The 14510-nt window shown below is 44.6% G+C and overlaps 1 protein-coding gene across 6 annotated transcripts in view; it reads left to right on the forward strand.

The window, feature by feature from the left end:
• The first annotated feature begins 619 nt into the window (after positions 1-619).
• SSX2IP (SSX family member 2 interacting protein) overlaps positions 620-14510 on the forward strand; it is a 415768-nt gene continuing 401877 nt past the window's right edge. For 2 of the 6 annotated variants that reach the window (XM_069232281.1, XM_069232284.1), the window contains exon 1: positions 622-708. The gene's annotated coding sequence lies outside the window, so the exon portion shown is untranslated. Of the gene's footprint in view, positions 709-14510 lie in introns of all 6 variants that reach the window. The other 4 variants (XM_069232283.1, XM_069232286.1, XM_069232285.1 and 1 more) reach the window with 3 other exon arrangements.

Below are 14510 nucleotides of genomic sequence, written 5' to 3' on the forward strand. Positions count from 1 at the left end.
TCCAAACCATCAGTTGATTGCTTTAACCGACGTAGAATCCAGGGCATACACGAGTATTCTCCTAAAAGATCTAGAAAGCTGGGCAGCGAAAAAAAACTCGAGTTCCTACCACCAAACTAGATACAGGCATAACACCTCAGCAGCCATAAGAGAAAAACGCGTGTGGCTGATGGACAAATACGTTGGGGATCTCAACTTGTTCCACGTCAGTTATAAGTAGCCTATCCACTTTATACGTTCTTCATTACCTTCTAGTACTTCTAGTTTTGCTGTGTTTATCAAATACAGATGCCTACATTACTTACATCACAAAGTTTGAAATTGTAATTGGCGTTCCGTGCTTTACCGTTTAAAGCGGCGATTTAGAATCCACTGTCAGCCTACAATCCCCCTTCCATTTTACCCCCTCCACAGGCGCCCTGGTTGAAGTGACAGCGCCAGTGCTTGGGCTCCGGGGCCAGTACATTACGGCAGCCCGGTGCACCTGTCACAGGCAGAGCCCACGGCTTCCCCATGACAGGTGTGCTCGACACCGGTATCCTTACACCAATACAAGCCGCTGTTGTTGGTTACCTGGCAACCCATCGACCAATGAGGCTCGGAGTTGGCTGTGGGCGCCGCAGTGCCTGACTTGAAATCCCGGCTGTAAGCGGCCGGAGAACGAACAGCGGGACGGGATCAGTCCCGCATGAAGGGAGGAGACATTGGGTAAGTGTGGCCCCTTTGTTCAGAGTCAGATTAGAAGCTTGTACTCAGACCTTTGTTGCGGGCCTGCTTTTCCTCCGGCTGACCCAGGTGGTCAGCGCAGAGCCCGGTAGTGGTAGACTAGTCATTTTGAGGTTTGACAAGCGGAGCTCGTACCGGGAAGTGTCTTGGAGAGAGGGGGTGTTAAACCCTGGGGCCCCTGTGACTGGGTTCCAAAGACGAAAGAGCGTCTGTGGTTGCAGTGTGGAAACCCTGCGGTCACCACTGAGGTTGGGTATAAAGACCCTGTGACGCCTGGGGGATGTTGCAGGGAGATTCCTGGATAGAGTCTCTGAGGCTCGCATGACCTAGGTCGTGGTAGGGAACCCGATAACTATATTAATCACCATATAACCGCTGTAGCCACGGTTTTAAATGTTCAGGAAGTCGCGGATATTGCATGCCTACAATTCTTTAATTTTGGGAGTGTACTGCCATTTGTCGGTAGCAGACAGGTACTCTGGGATGGGACTATCCTCACATTTTTATTTCCGTTCCAATGACTTCCTGTAGCCAAAGGCGTGATCCAGAGCCAGGGAGTCCTGTTTCCAAGGTAGGAGCCATGGACATATCTTATATAGGTGGACATCTTGTACCCCTTGACACTCGTGGTTTGTACCCTTACCCGACTATAGACACATTAAAGTGATTATGGTGGAGCAGCCGTTCCGAGCTACCATGGCTCCGTCGCAGGTTTCCAGCGATTAACCCCTCCCTGGGCTAGATCCCTCCCCCACTAATCTTGTCACTCAGAGGCCACAGGCAGACCCGATGCCCCCCGATAACGGCGCTACGCCCAGTTCTGCTCTACTGCGTGCGCCTTCTAGACAGTTAAGGAGCCTTTCCCACCCCCAGGGTGTTGGACTGTGCAGCATGTGCCCTTCGGTGATATTTTTATCGCCTTTCTCTTCTTGTTTTTGTATACTGGTCAGCTAACTTCAACCAAGTTTTTGTAATATTTTGTTTTGTAGTTATTCAAAATTAAAGGCTTTTCTCGGTGCAATCTAAAACAGTTTTGAAAAACGCTAAACTTGAAGGTAGTGGCTTTACCGGTCATTATGCATTTCCATCGTTGAAAGTGTTGTTTTGCTTTATTTACTTTGCGGTTCAGTGTAACTCTAGAATGTAAATAACAGTAAATTGAGCGCGCGCTCCAGTGGTACAACTGTTTGCTATTGTACGTGCATGGGTTCGAGGGTATAGTTGTTTATTATCCGCTTTTTAGATAACGTTTAAAAAACGAAAACCTATTTCCATCGGCGCAGCTTCAGGGCTGGTGTTTGAGGCTACCCCCGATAAATGGCTTAAGTCGTAAGTAGTTGTGACCTGGTGCTATTAGTCGGTTTTGTGAAGTATCTGTCGGATTTCAGCTGGGATTTTTACATACATACATACATACATACATGCACTCTCTAGCCCATCTCTGTTTTTGAAGGACATAAACATATTGCTTATTTTCCAAAATACTGCGTTTTAAATACCCTTAACAATCCGCACTCCTCAACCCCCCCCCCCCCCCCCCATTCCCTGCTTACCATAGCATATTTTAAGATGATTTGCCAGAATGATGGTTGGAAAATCCGACGCTTACCCTCAGTGTTACTGGCTAAACTACGCCCGTGCATATTTCTGTTTTGTCTGCAGAGCTACAATCTTGTAAATAAGCGTAAAGCAGTTAAGGAGCCACATTTGCAGACAATCTCACCGTAGTTCGCCTTTACTTCGCCGTGTGTGTGTGTGTGTGTTTTGTTACTGATTGACGTCTAATTTGTTTCTTTGTTGCGTCTGTCTTCCTGCTCTCCTCTACTTGAAGCTCTCACTTAAACATTTGCTTTTTCCTCTGGAATCCTTTAACAATACCGTAGTGAATATGGGTCTTCAAAGTTCTTTTAATTTGCATAAATACAAAAGAATCGAGCGTTTTTTTAGTAGTCCTTCAAGCAAGAGACTGACTAATGCTGCCACGCTATTTTGTCCTGTACTGCAGCCTTTTCCGTGGTCTCTGAAGTGACCTCCAAGGCGGAGGGCCAGGCTCTGCTGTATAAGTGCTTGTACAGCAATCCTAATGTGACCACTAGCCTGGGGTAGTTTATAACCTTTGTGATCCACAACCTGTTAAAATGGTTTGTTTATGTGATCCTGCCTTTCAGTGGCCTCTGGTAATTTTAGGAGGTGGGTGGACCCTCTCCCCCTATATCGAACATACATTTAAATTAAAAAAAAAAAAAATACACACACATACCTTCAGCTTGGAGGTCCCAGGAGGGTTGGGACTGCTGCCTTCCCTCTGGCTGACCTTAGATCCGCCAGAGAGGGAAGGCTGAGCCCCAACTTCGTCACAGTGGTATGGGGTCAGTGGAACTTCTGTTCTGACCCCATCCCACTCTGTGACAAGGTGTCACTGATTGACGCTCGTCTTGGGTGCTTCAGCTTAAACCTGAAGCACCTAGATGGGAGTCAATGGGTGACGCTTCCCCTTGTCACTGAGGGTGGGGATGTCGAGGCACCTTTACTAAGCCGAGGAGGTCACGCCCATAGGAGCTGTGACCTCTGCAGCCCAGCAAAGTTCAGCTCAGGCAGCCAGGAGTCTGCCAAATTGCGCCTGTCTTGCTCCTGGCCGCCTGAACTGAACATGAAGATTGTCTGTCCGGCTGACCTTTGCTCAGCCTGACAGCCACTCTTTACGAGGGGCAAAAGGTGGGGGGTGTAGCCACTCTGCCCTAAAGGACAGGCCGCAGCTGCTGCCTTTACGATCAGACCCCATTTCTAGAAACCGGGTTGTGAAGGTGTAGGACATGTCAATGTGACTGTGCAGTGACACAGACTTTCACGTATGTTTTATATATTGTATACACCAACGAAAAACACAACCATTTTCTGCACATTATTTGTGCTCCAACATTTCTTCATAATCTATCAATCTGTCTTGGAAAACCAATAAGGCCTACAATAATTGGGTACGGTCGCTTTCACATTTCTTAAAGCAGAGGCAAAGTCCGCTCTGCAAGTTCCTAGACTACTAATATTTTAGATACTCTGTACTCCTGTAGCCTTAAGAAGCGTTTCCGTATCTTTCCCTGGTGAAAACAGCACAATAACATGCTGCAAACTGAAAAGCGGGTAAAAGGCTGCTTTAATAGAACAGGTCTGGTAACTATAAAACAACCTTGCCATTAAGCCTAGCAAAGCTAATACATAAACCTCCACCTAACCCCACCCTCTAATAAAATCCATTGTCCTTTCCCAGATCAACCTTGTCCCAAATACAGTACACCTATACCCTAGTGTCCCCTTCCTGTTGTTCCCCTTGCCCCTCCATCCCTTTGGACCTTCTCAATATCCTTGCCCTTTCCTTATGGTGTTTCCATACCCCATCCTAACCACTGAAATGTCTCTCTTCTCAGGCACCTAGGGAAGCCCGAAGGCGTTTTCCTTCCCCAACAAATATTACCTTAAAATTCAGGAATTTCAGTCGTTCACTAAAAAATTCCGCAATCTCAATCCTCAACTCCAAAATGTAGAACTCATTACCCAAAGAAAGATATACCTATTCTGCCTGTATAACGATGCATTGTTATGAACAATTTCAGGATGTTGCAACACAGAAATGCCTTGCTGCTTACAAAACCCTTCCTCTCTCTTCATCTTTCTCCTTAGTTTTCCCTTGGATTGAAAAGCAATGAGCACCTCTCCAAAATCTCCCTGGAATCAGCTCTGTCCATAAGCTGTGAGTGCCTGACCAACTTGAAATCAACCTAGTCAGATCCAATTTCATATCTTTAGGCAGACCTATACCAGAGTGTTGCACTAAGCCCATCTCACCTTAGTGCAGAACTAACAAATTAGGGCAAAACACATTTGCCAATCTTGTGTAAAGACTAGCCAAGAGCTCTCCCCACCTCCTCCCTTTCTTCCTTACCCAAAAAATCTTTACCCTAGATCCATCAAAACCCAACTGCCTCCCAAAAGGCCTCAAATCAGCTTGCTTAGCTGCACAGCATATGAATAAGTGCCCTATGATCCACACCAATAAACCTTCCGCAGGCGGACCAACCACACAACCTTACCCAAGGAAATTCTAAACTACATAACAACAATTATCTATACACTAGACTGACTAACCTCTTGAAAACTTATATCCTTCATCAACCAAAATCCACTTATCGCTCTTACCCTCTCTTCTAGCATCCGTGGCTGCTCCAATGCGAAAAGAATGCATACCATAAACATTCTTTGATATCCCCAACTTACCTAATGTAGCCTTCAAGACTGCTAACAGCTGGAAAGAACTTGGAAATTAACCATCTTAATGAATAAATACATATTCACTCTTCATAGGCAGAAAGGCTGACCAACACTAACCAGCAATACACTGAACAGTCTTATCTGTTCTAAATGAACCCAACCAAAGCTTCAAGCCACCTTAACTCCTTTAATGCCCCTGGTGCGGGTCATGACCAGTGGCCGACACCAGGGAGGGGCTTTGAAAATCCTCGGGTGCATCACACTCGAGGATTTTCTTCGTTTTTTTTTTTTTTTTTAATCCCTGGGAGACACAGAAGAGCTTCCGTGTCTCCCCTACCCCCCCCCCCCCCCCACTCGCCCCTTTGTGACGTCAGTGCGGCGCGAGACTCGCTGATGTCAGTGTTTCTGCCTCGTATGAAAGGGGAGACTCTCCCCTTTCATAAGAGGCCTTCCCGAACGCGTTTCCTGGCCCTCAATCGTAGCACAGCTGCGATCGAGGGCCAGGAAACGGCACTAGACACCAGGGATTTCACTGGGGGGAGAGTGGGGTCGGCCCACCTAGGAAAACGGGCCGCCCCCCCCCCCGGCCAGACCGACATATAAAACTTATCTCTCTCTCTAGCCACCAGTTGTGTTGCAGCTTGCGTCTTCAAAGCAGTGCACATACTTCAACTGACACATTTCAACTGTAGCTTTTAGGCAGCAATAAAGAAGTCAAGTAAGTCTTATGATTATGTTTCTGCTACAAAAGGATCAGACTTTTGTCTAGTGGCAGTTTTATGCCATAAAAGCGCAGAAGGTTAATATGACTACTGCAAAGAGCAAATCTGTATTTTATGTAAATAGCTGAGTACATTAGTAAAGTCAGCCACTACCTGCGCTATAATACAAATGAAATGTATGTGCGGGGTGGGGGGTGGCTATGGAGAGATGAAGAGCACGTTTGCCGGGTGGTAATGAGGGAATCCGAGGAGGAGGACATGGAAGTGGGAGCACCAATAATGACTGTTGGACTGGGCGCAGGAGGTGCTAAAGACTGACGAATGATGTGACAAGGTGTTTGAGTGTCTTGAAAGAACATGCTGATTGAGGCAAGAAGCGCAGGTAAGGTGGCCTCTACTGTTGCATGTATCTGACACACACACACACACACACACATCAGCAATTTTGTGACTGTCTATGTAGGCTAGTGTTTTAGAGCAACAGTTTAGCCAATAGCAGAGATGGCATCTTGATGGGTGACTGCTGCTGACATCACTCTGGTTATAGAGAACAGCTCTGACATAGGATCAGACACTGAGACAGCATCTGAGGGATGGGACAGTGGCACAGACTCTGGGAGTGACTTTTCAGTTGGAGGAGTCCCATTGGATAACTCCTTCCAGTAAATTGTGAGGGATGTGATGAGGGCAGTCCTGTTGTCCCTTCGCAAGCACAGCCTGTGCAACAGGGCAATAGTGAGTTAGCCGAACCCAGAGAGCAGGTGAATGCGGCAGCAAGCACAGAGAGGGTGCTCTCTTGGGAGCTCCCCAATTTAGTTCAGCCCCAAATTCCACTGCCCAATTGTATTGTGGAGACATCGAGATTTATCTATCACAAAACAAACTGGTTTTGTAAGGCAGGCACCTGTGTTTTCGGTCCATACTAAACCCAAACATTTCTGGAAGCTAGACATCCGGGGGAGTCCACAGAGGTGTGACTTGTGTGGATTCCCCAAAGTTTTCTTAACCAGAATACCCTGCAGAGCTGAAATGTTGAATAAAAACTCTATTTTTCTTGCATTTCTGTCACACAAACTACAGGAATATGCTGCGATCCACAAAATTCCTACCACCCAGTGATTCCTCACCTGTCCTGATAAAAACACTACCCCACTTGAGTGCCTATACCTATTGCCTACGTAAGGAATTGAGCACCCCAGGGTCAACAGTTGCCTCATGTAAGTACCAACATTGACCGTTGTGTGATCTATTCCTGTTGCGGACACTAGGCCTACCCACGCAAGTGAGGTACCATTTTTATCAGGAGACTGGGGGGGGGGGGGGGGTGCTGGGTGGAAGGCCATTTGTGGCTCCTCTCAGATTTCAGAACTTTCTATCACCGAAATGTGAGGGGATTTTTTTTTTTTCTCCAAATATTGAGGTTAGCAAAGGATTCTGGGTAACAGAACCTGATCAGAGCCCCACAAGTTAACCCATCTTGGATTCCCCTAGGTGTCTAGTTTTCAAAACTGCAGGTTTGCTAGGTTTCCCTAGGTGCCAGCTGAGCTAGAGGCCAAAATCCACAGCTAGGCACTTTGCAAAAAAAAGCTCTGTTTTCTTTGTGAAAATGTGATATGTCCATGTTGTGTTTTGGGGCATTTCCTGTCGCGGGCACTAGGCCTACCCCCACAAGTGAAGTATCATTTTTATCGGGAGACTTGGGGGAACGCTGGGTGGAAGGAAATTTGTGACTCTTCTCAGATTCCAGAATTTTCCCTCACCGAAATGTGAGGAAAAAGTTTTTTTTAAAAAAAATTTTTTTTGGGCCACTTTTGGAGGTTTGCAAAGGAAGGCTTTTGGGTAACAGAACCTGGTGAGAGCCCCACAAGTCAGCCCATCCTGTATTCCCCTAGGTGTCTAGTTTTCAAAAATGTGCAGGTGTGGTAGGTTTCCCTAGGTGCAGGCAGAGCTAGAGGCCAAAATCCACAACTAGGCACTTTGCAAAAAACACATCAGATTTCAATGTAAAAATGTGATGTGTCCATATTGCCTTTCCTGTCGCAAGCATTAGGCCTATCCACGCAATTGAGGTACCATTGTTATCGGGAGACTTGGGAAAACCGAATAGCACAACAAGTGTTATTGCCCCTTGTCTTTCTCTACATTTTTTTTCCTTCCAAATGTAAGACCGTGTGTTTTTAAAGAAAATAAATAAATAAATAAAGCCTCTATTTGAGAAATGGCCTGTAATTCACATGCTAGTATGGGCACCCCGGAATTCAGAGATGGGCAAATAACCACTGCTGCTCACTACCTTATCTTGTGTCCATTTTGGAAATACAAAGGTTTTCTTGATACCTATTTTTCACTCTTTATATTTCAGCAAATGAATTGCTGTATACCCGGTATAGAATGAAAACCCATTGCCAGGTGCAGCTCATTTATTGGCTCTGGTACCTAGGGATCTTGATGAACCTACAAGCCCTGTATATCCCTGCAACCAGAAGAGTCCAGCACACGTAACAGTATATTGCTTTAAATATCTGACATTGCAGGAAAAAGTTACAGTAAAACGCTGAGAAAAATGGCTGAGTTTTTTTCAGCTCAATTTCAATTTATTATTATTATTATTATTATTATTATTTTTTTTTCCAGCTGTTATTTTTTTATAGGAAAGCCTTGTAGGATCTACACAAATGACCCCTTGCTGAATTCAGAATTTTGTCTACTTTTCAGAAACACTTAGCTGTCCGGGATCCAGTATTGGTTTCACACCCATTCCTGTCACTAACTGGAAGGAGGATGAAAGCACCAAAAATAGTAAAAATGAAGTATGTCCCAGTAAAATGCCAAAATTGTGTTGAAAAATGTGGTTTTCTGATTCAACTCTTCCTGTTCCTGAAAGCTGGGAAGATGGTGATTTTTAGCACCGCAAACCCTTTGTTGATGCCATTTGCAGGGTAAAAACCACAAGCCTTCTTCAGCAGCCCTATATTCCCATTTTTTAAAAAAAAGTTTAGGTGTATTTTGGCTAATTTCTTGGTCTCCTCCAGGGGAACCCAGAAACTATGGGTACCTTTTAGAATCCCTAGGATGTTGGGGGGGGGAGAGGACACAAATTTGGCGTGGATAGCTTATGTGGATAAAAAGTTCACCACTGTCTGGTTGTCAGCATTGAAAACAACACACCGGCTGATCACAAATGTTCCCCAGAAAACCAGAGCAACCACTAAAGGAAAACTCCAAAAAAGCAATACTATGGTGTGCTGCTCTCCAAGCCTTGGGCCACGGCTCCTCCGCCCAATGCCCATCCCCAAAAAAACACCAAAACCATGTGCACCAGTGGCTTCAGAAAAAATCGGCACTTGCCAATACAACTCTTCATCAACTGACAACATGCTCACACTGTTGAAACCCTTCAAAAAAAAAATCTACATCCTCAAATCTGCTTTTGTTCCTGCCTTAAGCCAAATTCTGTGGTGCAGCAAACTTGTACCTTTTAACTGCAAATCCAATCCGTGTACAAAAAGCTCACAATACTGCATGCAAAGTTCAAATGGCCCGATAAAGCCTGCACCTGTCGCAACTCGCACTTATCCTTGAAAACTGCTTCCTCCAACAAAGAAATCAATTTCTGCACCTTTTTTAACCAGTAAACACATTTACAGCTTCATCAAATCCAATTCAGTTCCCAGTAATAGAAGTAGCAGGGCCTTCACCTTTATCAGGAGCCAATGGCACTCTCATATCCTTCATGCAATCCTGAAAATCCACCTGACCATACATTCGATCCTGATTCACCTACCAAGAAAAAATCATCTAAGTAGTGAGTGACATTTCGGAAACCCTGTCTTTTGTTGAAAAACACACTGCAAGAAGCAACTGAAGGTTTCAAATAATGGAACAAGAAACCCAACAACCCATTGGCAACATTCCATCCACACATATCTGATCATCAAATTGAATCCCTAATAATGAAAAATCCTCAGGGTGAACTGGCAACAATCTAAAAGCAGACTGATGGCCTGATTTATGAAAAGTTAGCGCCACCTTGGCGTGATGTGTTTTTTTTTTTTTTTTTTACGCAAAAGCGACACAAACTTAAATATAATTATATATTGTAAGTTTATACCGCTTTTGCGTCAAAAAATGGCACAAAGGTGGCACTAACTTTCCAGAAATCGGGCCCTGAGTGTCTAACTTTGGTCAGGATTTGTAGTAGGAATGCTTTGATAACAATCTAATAGCCTCATCAACTGATGTGTTATGAAATCGTCCTGTGCAATAAAATCATTGGCTGATTCACATGATGGATGATGAATCAATCTAAACTCACCCTGTAGCTTCTTCGGCACCACTCCCAATGGTGAAATAGTAAAATTAGATATAAGCCAAAAATCAAATGGACCGACTATCCTACCAGCCATTAATTCCTTTTCCAACTTCCTCCTTACAACTTCTGGCCTCTCCACTGCAGACTTCAAATTTTTCAATTCAATTTTTTCTAATTTATTTTTTTGTCCATCTACGAACTCATGGAGTTGATAACATAACCTGAAACCTTTTACAAAACCCCAGAATAACAACTTCGCCTCCACAATCTTTGGATAAAACTGTAGCCAATAAAACCGAATCTCCTATTTAATAGGAGTAGGATCCTTTTCCCACCACCTGCTGAATCTGGCCCCTACCCCTGTTTCCACCACCACTGCATTACTCCAAAGCACTGAACTAGCTGATGTTTTCCTCCACAATTGGAGCAATCGTGTCTAAACTTACATTGCAACCTTGTGCATGAACCTATGTTAAACAACCAACAAGAACCATTCTGGGGGAATTGACTTCTAATGGAATTACCCACCCCTGCTTGGGTAGGATGTCCTTGAAAGGGCTTATAAGAAATCGTGAGCCAAGTAGCTGTATGTAAAGCTGGAGCCGTTTTTATAAGTAAGCAACCATTGCTTTCAAAGCTCATTGTCCATATAACCCCACTCTTTATCTGGAAATGGTGCCATCAGAGCTCTGAATTCTTCATCATATCTAAACAAACAATAACCCCCATAGCGCATTTGAGCCTGTCTCCCCACATCCATATAGTTAAAAAGAGAAACGTTTCACTCTGGATGCTTCTCGCAGTAAACACTAGTGAAAATGAAAAAATGCAGAAGTCCAATTTTCTGTTGTCGTGGGGACTCTTGGTCTCCTCGTCATCTCCCATTCCTCCTCCTTAGACCGTTCTTTTTGCTTGAACCTCCCTGTGTAATAACTTGAAAACATCAACAAACTCACCTTTTATATATCTTCTCCTTCGCAGCCTGGGTGAGATTCCCCATCACCCACCCTGTCAACTGCCTTACCATCCTTACTCCCATCTTTTTGGACAGTAGTGCTGCTTTTCTCTTTCAACCATTCACCATTACCATCACCTTTACTACCCAATGCCACTGTAATCGGACTGCTACCCACTGCTACTGATACCAAATGGACCACCTTTGTATTATCCCCTCCCCATGCCTGAACCCTTTTTGTACTCAACTTTTCGACATAATCCAAACCTGACTATCCTTTTCACCTGTCTGAACACCCTGGACCATACTGGATGGCAACTCCTGCAAAACACCAATGGTCCTCTCCTTGTTACATTCTTACAACTCTTCCCTTGTTGTGTTCCCTTGTGCATCGTGTGCTCCCCATCATCACAAATTTCACCTTCCTCCATCTCCTGATCATCCTCCTAATCTAAGGTTTCATCATATATTGCATCCCCTAAATCAGCGCTTGGCAAAATATCCAGAGCCGAAAAGCCCCCGGCAATCAGATGACCAATGACCCAGTCTTTTTACCTTCTTGATTGAAAACCCCAATCTCGCAGCTTCAGATGCTGCAGATACATGAAAAGAATGAGTGCCAAAATGAAATAGATCTAACACCCATGTGACATAACGCTTTCTTCAATACTCCCAAAACCTGTGAGGCCATCAGCCTTGTCATTCTGATAAATAAAGATCAAACCTGAATCTCCTCTCAACTGCTTTGAATTCCAACCAGGTATCCACTGGGCATACTGTCCCTTCTACTCTGTGTAGGGACACTGTTGCCCCCTTTTTTCTTTGGTCTGTCTTGGACTGCCCCAGGAATATTTGAACATATTCACCTGTAGATTTTACGTGTTCCTCCCTTAGTCCCCCAGCACAACCTTTACCCAATAATTCATATATTCTAAATGCCCCAAAAAGCAGCCACAATAGACATAACTTAAACAGAACCTGTTCATATTGTGAAAAAAATATATACTCCAAACTGTTTAACATGCTTACTAGCAATTTCATGGAGATAGGCTCTCTAGTTAACCAGGCTCTCTGATTCTTTCGCCCATCCTTGCAGCAGTCTTCTGCCCATTTCCCCAGCTGTGGGCTCGTATCCCCAGAAATATTTTCTATAAAAACTCAAACCCGACAATTTACCAGCAATAGTTGTAGCTGAAATTTTACTCTCAATGTTGTTAATTATAAAAGTGAGTATATCATCCCTTCTTTGTGAACAACCCTGTGCATCTCTGCCCCTACGGACCCGTATCCTCAAATTCCTCCCAAGATCTTCTATAAGCTGTTCTAGTGCTCTCTGCTAAAGACTTCTTAATCAATTTCAACATTTTCAAGCTGCTAGTTCCCATACCTCCTGCGGGACCTGAGTTTTCTTCAAATCTGCTCCGGGCACCAAACCACAGGATCTCTGCCACTGTGAACGAGACAATGCGTCTGCTATATTATTGTTCACACCTGGCACATGCTTGGCTCTAAAGATATTAAACTTCAGACAACCCAGCATGAATCTTTTCAGTAATCATAAAAGGTGCAGATTCTAAACCTTCTGACCATTGACCAAATCTACCACTGTCTTGTTATCAGTGTTGAAAGTAACTGTTTTATTCTCTAACATTTCCCCCTCCCCTCCATACTGCCAATGCAGCCAACAAAGGAAAGAACTCAAAGAATCCAATACTTTTCCTTCTCTCCTTCCACCATCTGCCATCCCAAAACACACTCAAGCCTTTGGCACCAGCTGTGTCTGAGGAGGGGGGGAAGATTTGAACCATCCAAACAAAATCCAATTCAAGGGACCACATGGTTAAACCATTGAAACATCTCAGAAATGTTGTCCAAACCACAAAATCTACTCTCGTAGCTGCTGTGATCCTGACTCTATGGTGTGCCAATCTACCGCCTGACTTAGTGAAAACAAGTCTTCTGCAGAATGGCCTTCCTGCTCTTAGCACCCTACAAGCAAAATTAAGTAAACCTAACGAGTTAAACTTGTAACTGTTATTTGGGTGCTTTTTATTGCGACTTCCAGCATCTCAATCTCCATAACTTTCTCTTGAGGCAGCCACGCCTCCCTTTTCACTGACCAATTCAATACCAAGGAAAACCAGACAAGTACTCGGCCCTCCGTTTTTCTCTGGAGCCGAAGGTACACCATATACTTTTGCCATAGCCTGGAATTGTCAATGCCACTGTACACTCCGGAGTCCTCCCTGAACCTACCAACAAAGTCATCCAGATAATGTGTGATCAGCTCCATACCTGTTGTATGAGTAAAACACCACTGTAAAAAGATACTGAAATTCGAACAAACTACAATAAATGGCGCAAGTCATTAGTAACATTTTATCAACATATAACTGGTTGTCAAACTGAATCCCCAACAATGAAAAATCCAAAGGATGCACCGGAAGTAGCCGAAATGCTGACTTTATATCACATTTTGCTAGTTCTGCAGCTGGACCCACTGTTAGCACAAGTTCCATAGCTACATCCTCTGAGATGAAATGAACTGCAGAATCCCCCCTTGCTATGTAATCACTAACAGATAGTCCTTGAGGCCAAGAAAGGTGATGTGGATGTATCATGTGGAATTCTCCCCTATTCTTTTTCAGCACTGTTAGAAATGGGGTTTTTGATTGGCAGTCAGGTTGCCCTCTGTCCAAGCAAGAACCCTCGCTCTAGTCAGGGTAAGTCGCACACAATCCAAAATCAGCCTGTGCTCACCCTCCGGTAGCTTGGCACGAGCAGTCAGGCTTAACTTAGAAGGCAATGTGTAAAGAATTTGTGCAATAAATCATACAATACCATAATATAACACCAAAAAAATACACCACACAGTGTTTAGAAAAATATATAATATTTATCTGGGTATTTGCAGGTCAAAACGATCAAAGTTGCAATATGAATTTGTAAGGATATCACTGAAAAGTGACATAAAGTGTCTTAAGTCTTTAAATAGCAAATAAAGTGTCTTTCAAGCACAAAGTACCTGGTTTCTGGTGGGAAATCTCCTCAGAGGGCCACAGGAGAAGAGATACGTGGAAAAATGGTGTGTGCGTCGATTTCTTCCCAGCACACACAGACTTGTGTCGTTATTTTCCACGCAGGGAAGTCGTGCGTCGTTTTCCGGTGCGCGGACAGTCTCTTTCTGTGGATCGCGGGGATTACCAGATGGCCCGGGTCTGTGCGTGGATTTTCCTGCTTGTTTTCCGGCTGCGCGTCGTTCTGCGGGGCTGCGCGTGGAAGTTTTGATCTCACGGCAGGCGTTGCGTCGATTTCTCCTTGGAAGTCGGGCGGCGTTGTCCCTGCGAGGCCGTGCGTCAAAGTTTCGGTCGCCCCAAAGGCGTCGCGTCGATCAGTGTCGGTGTGCGGCGTTTTTCTTGCCGCGGAGCAAGCTGTGCGTCAAATTTCGGCACGCGGAGCGTCCAAGTGAAAGCGAGAATTCTTTTTGGTCCTGAGACTTCAGGGAACAGGAGGCAAGCTCTATCCAAGCCCT

Source organism: Pleurodeles waltl, chromosome 4_2 (genome assembly GCF_031143425.1).
Source record: "Pleurodeles waltl isolate 20211129_DDA chromosome 4_2, aPleWal1.hap1.20221129, whole genome shotgun sequence".
Taxonomy (NCBI): Eukaryota; Metazoa; Chordata; class Amphibia; order Caudata; family Salamandridae; genus Pleurodeles; species Pleurodeles waltl.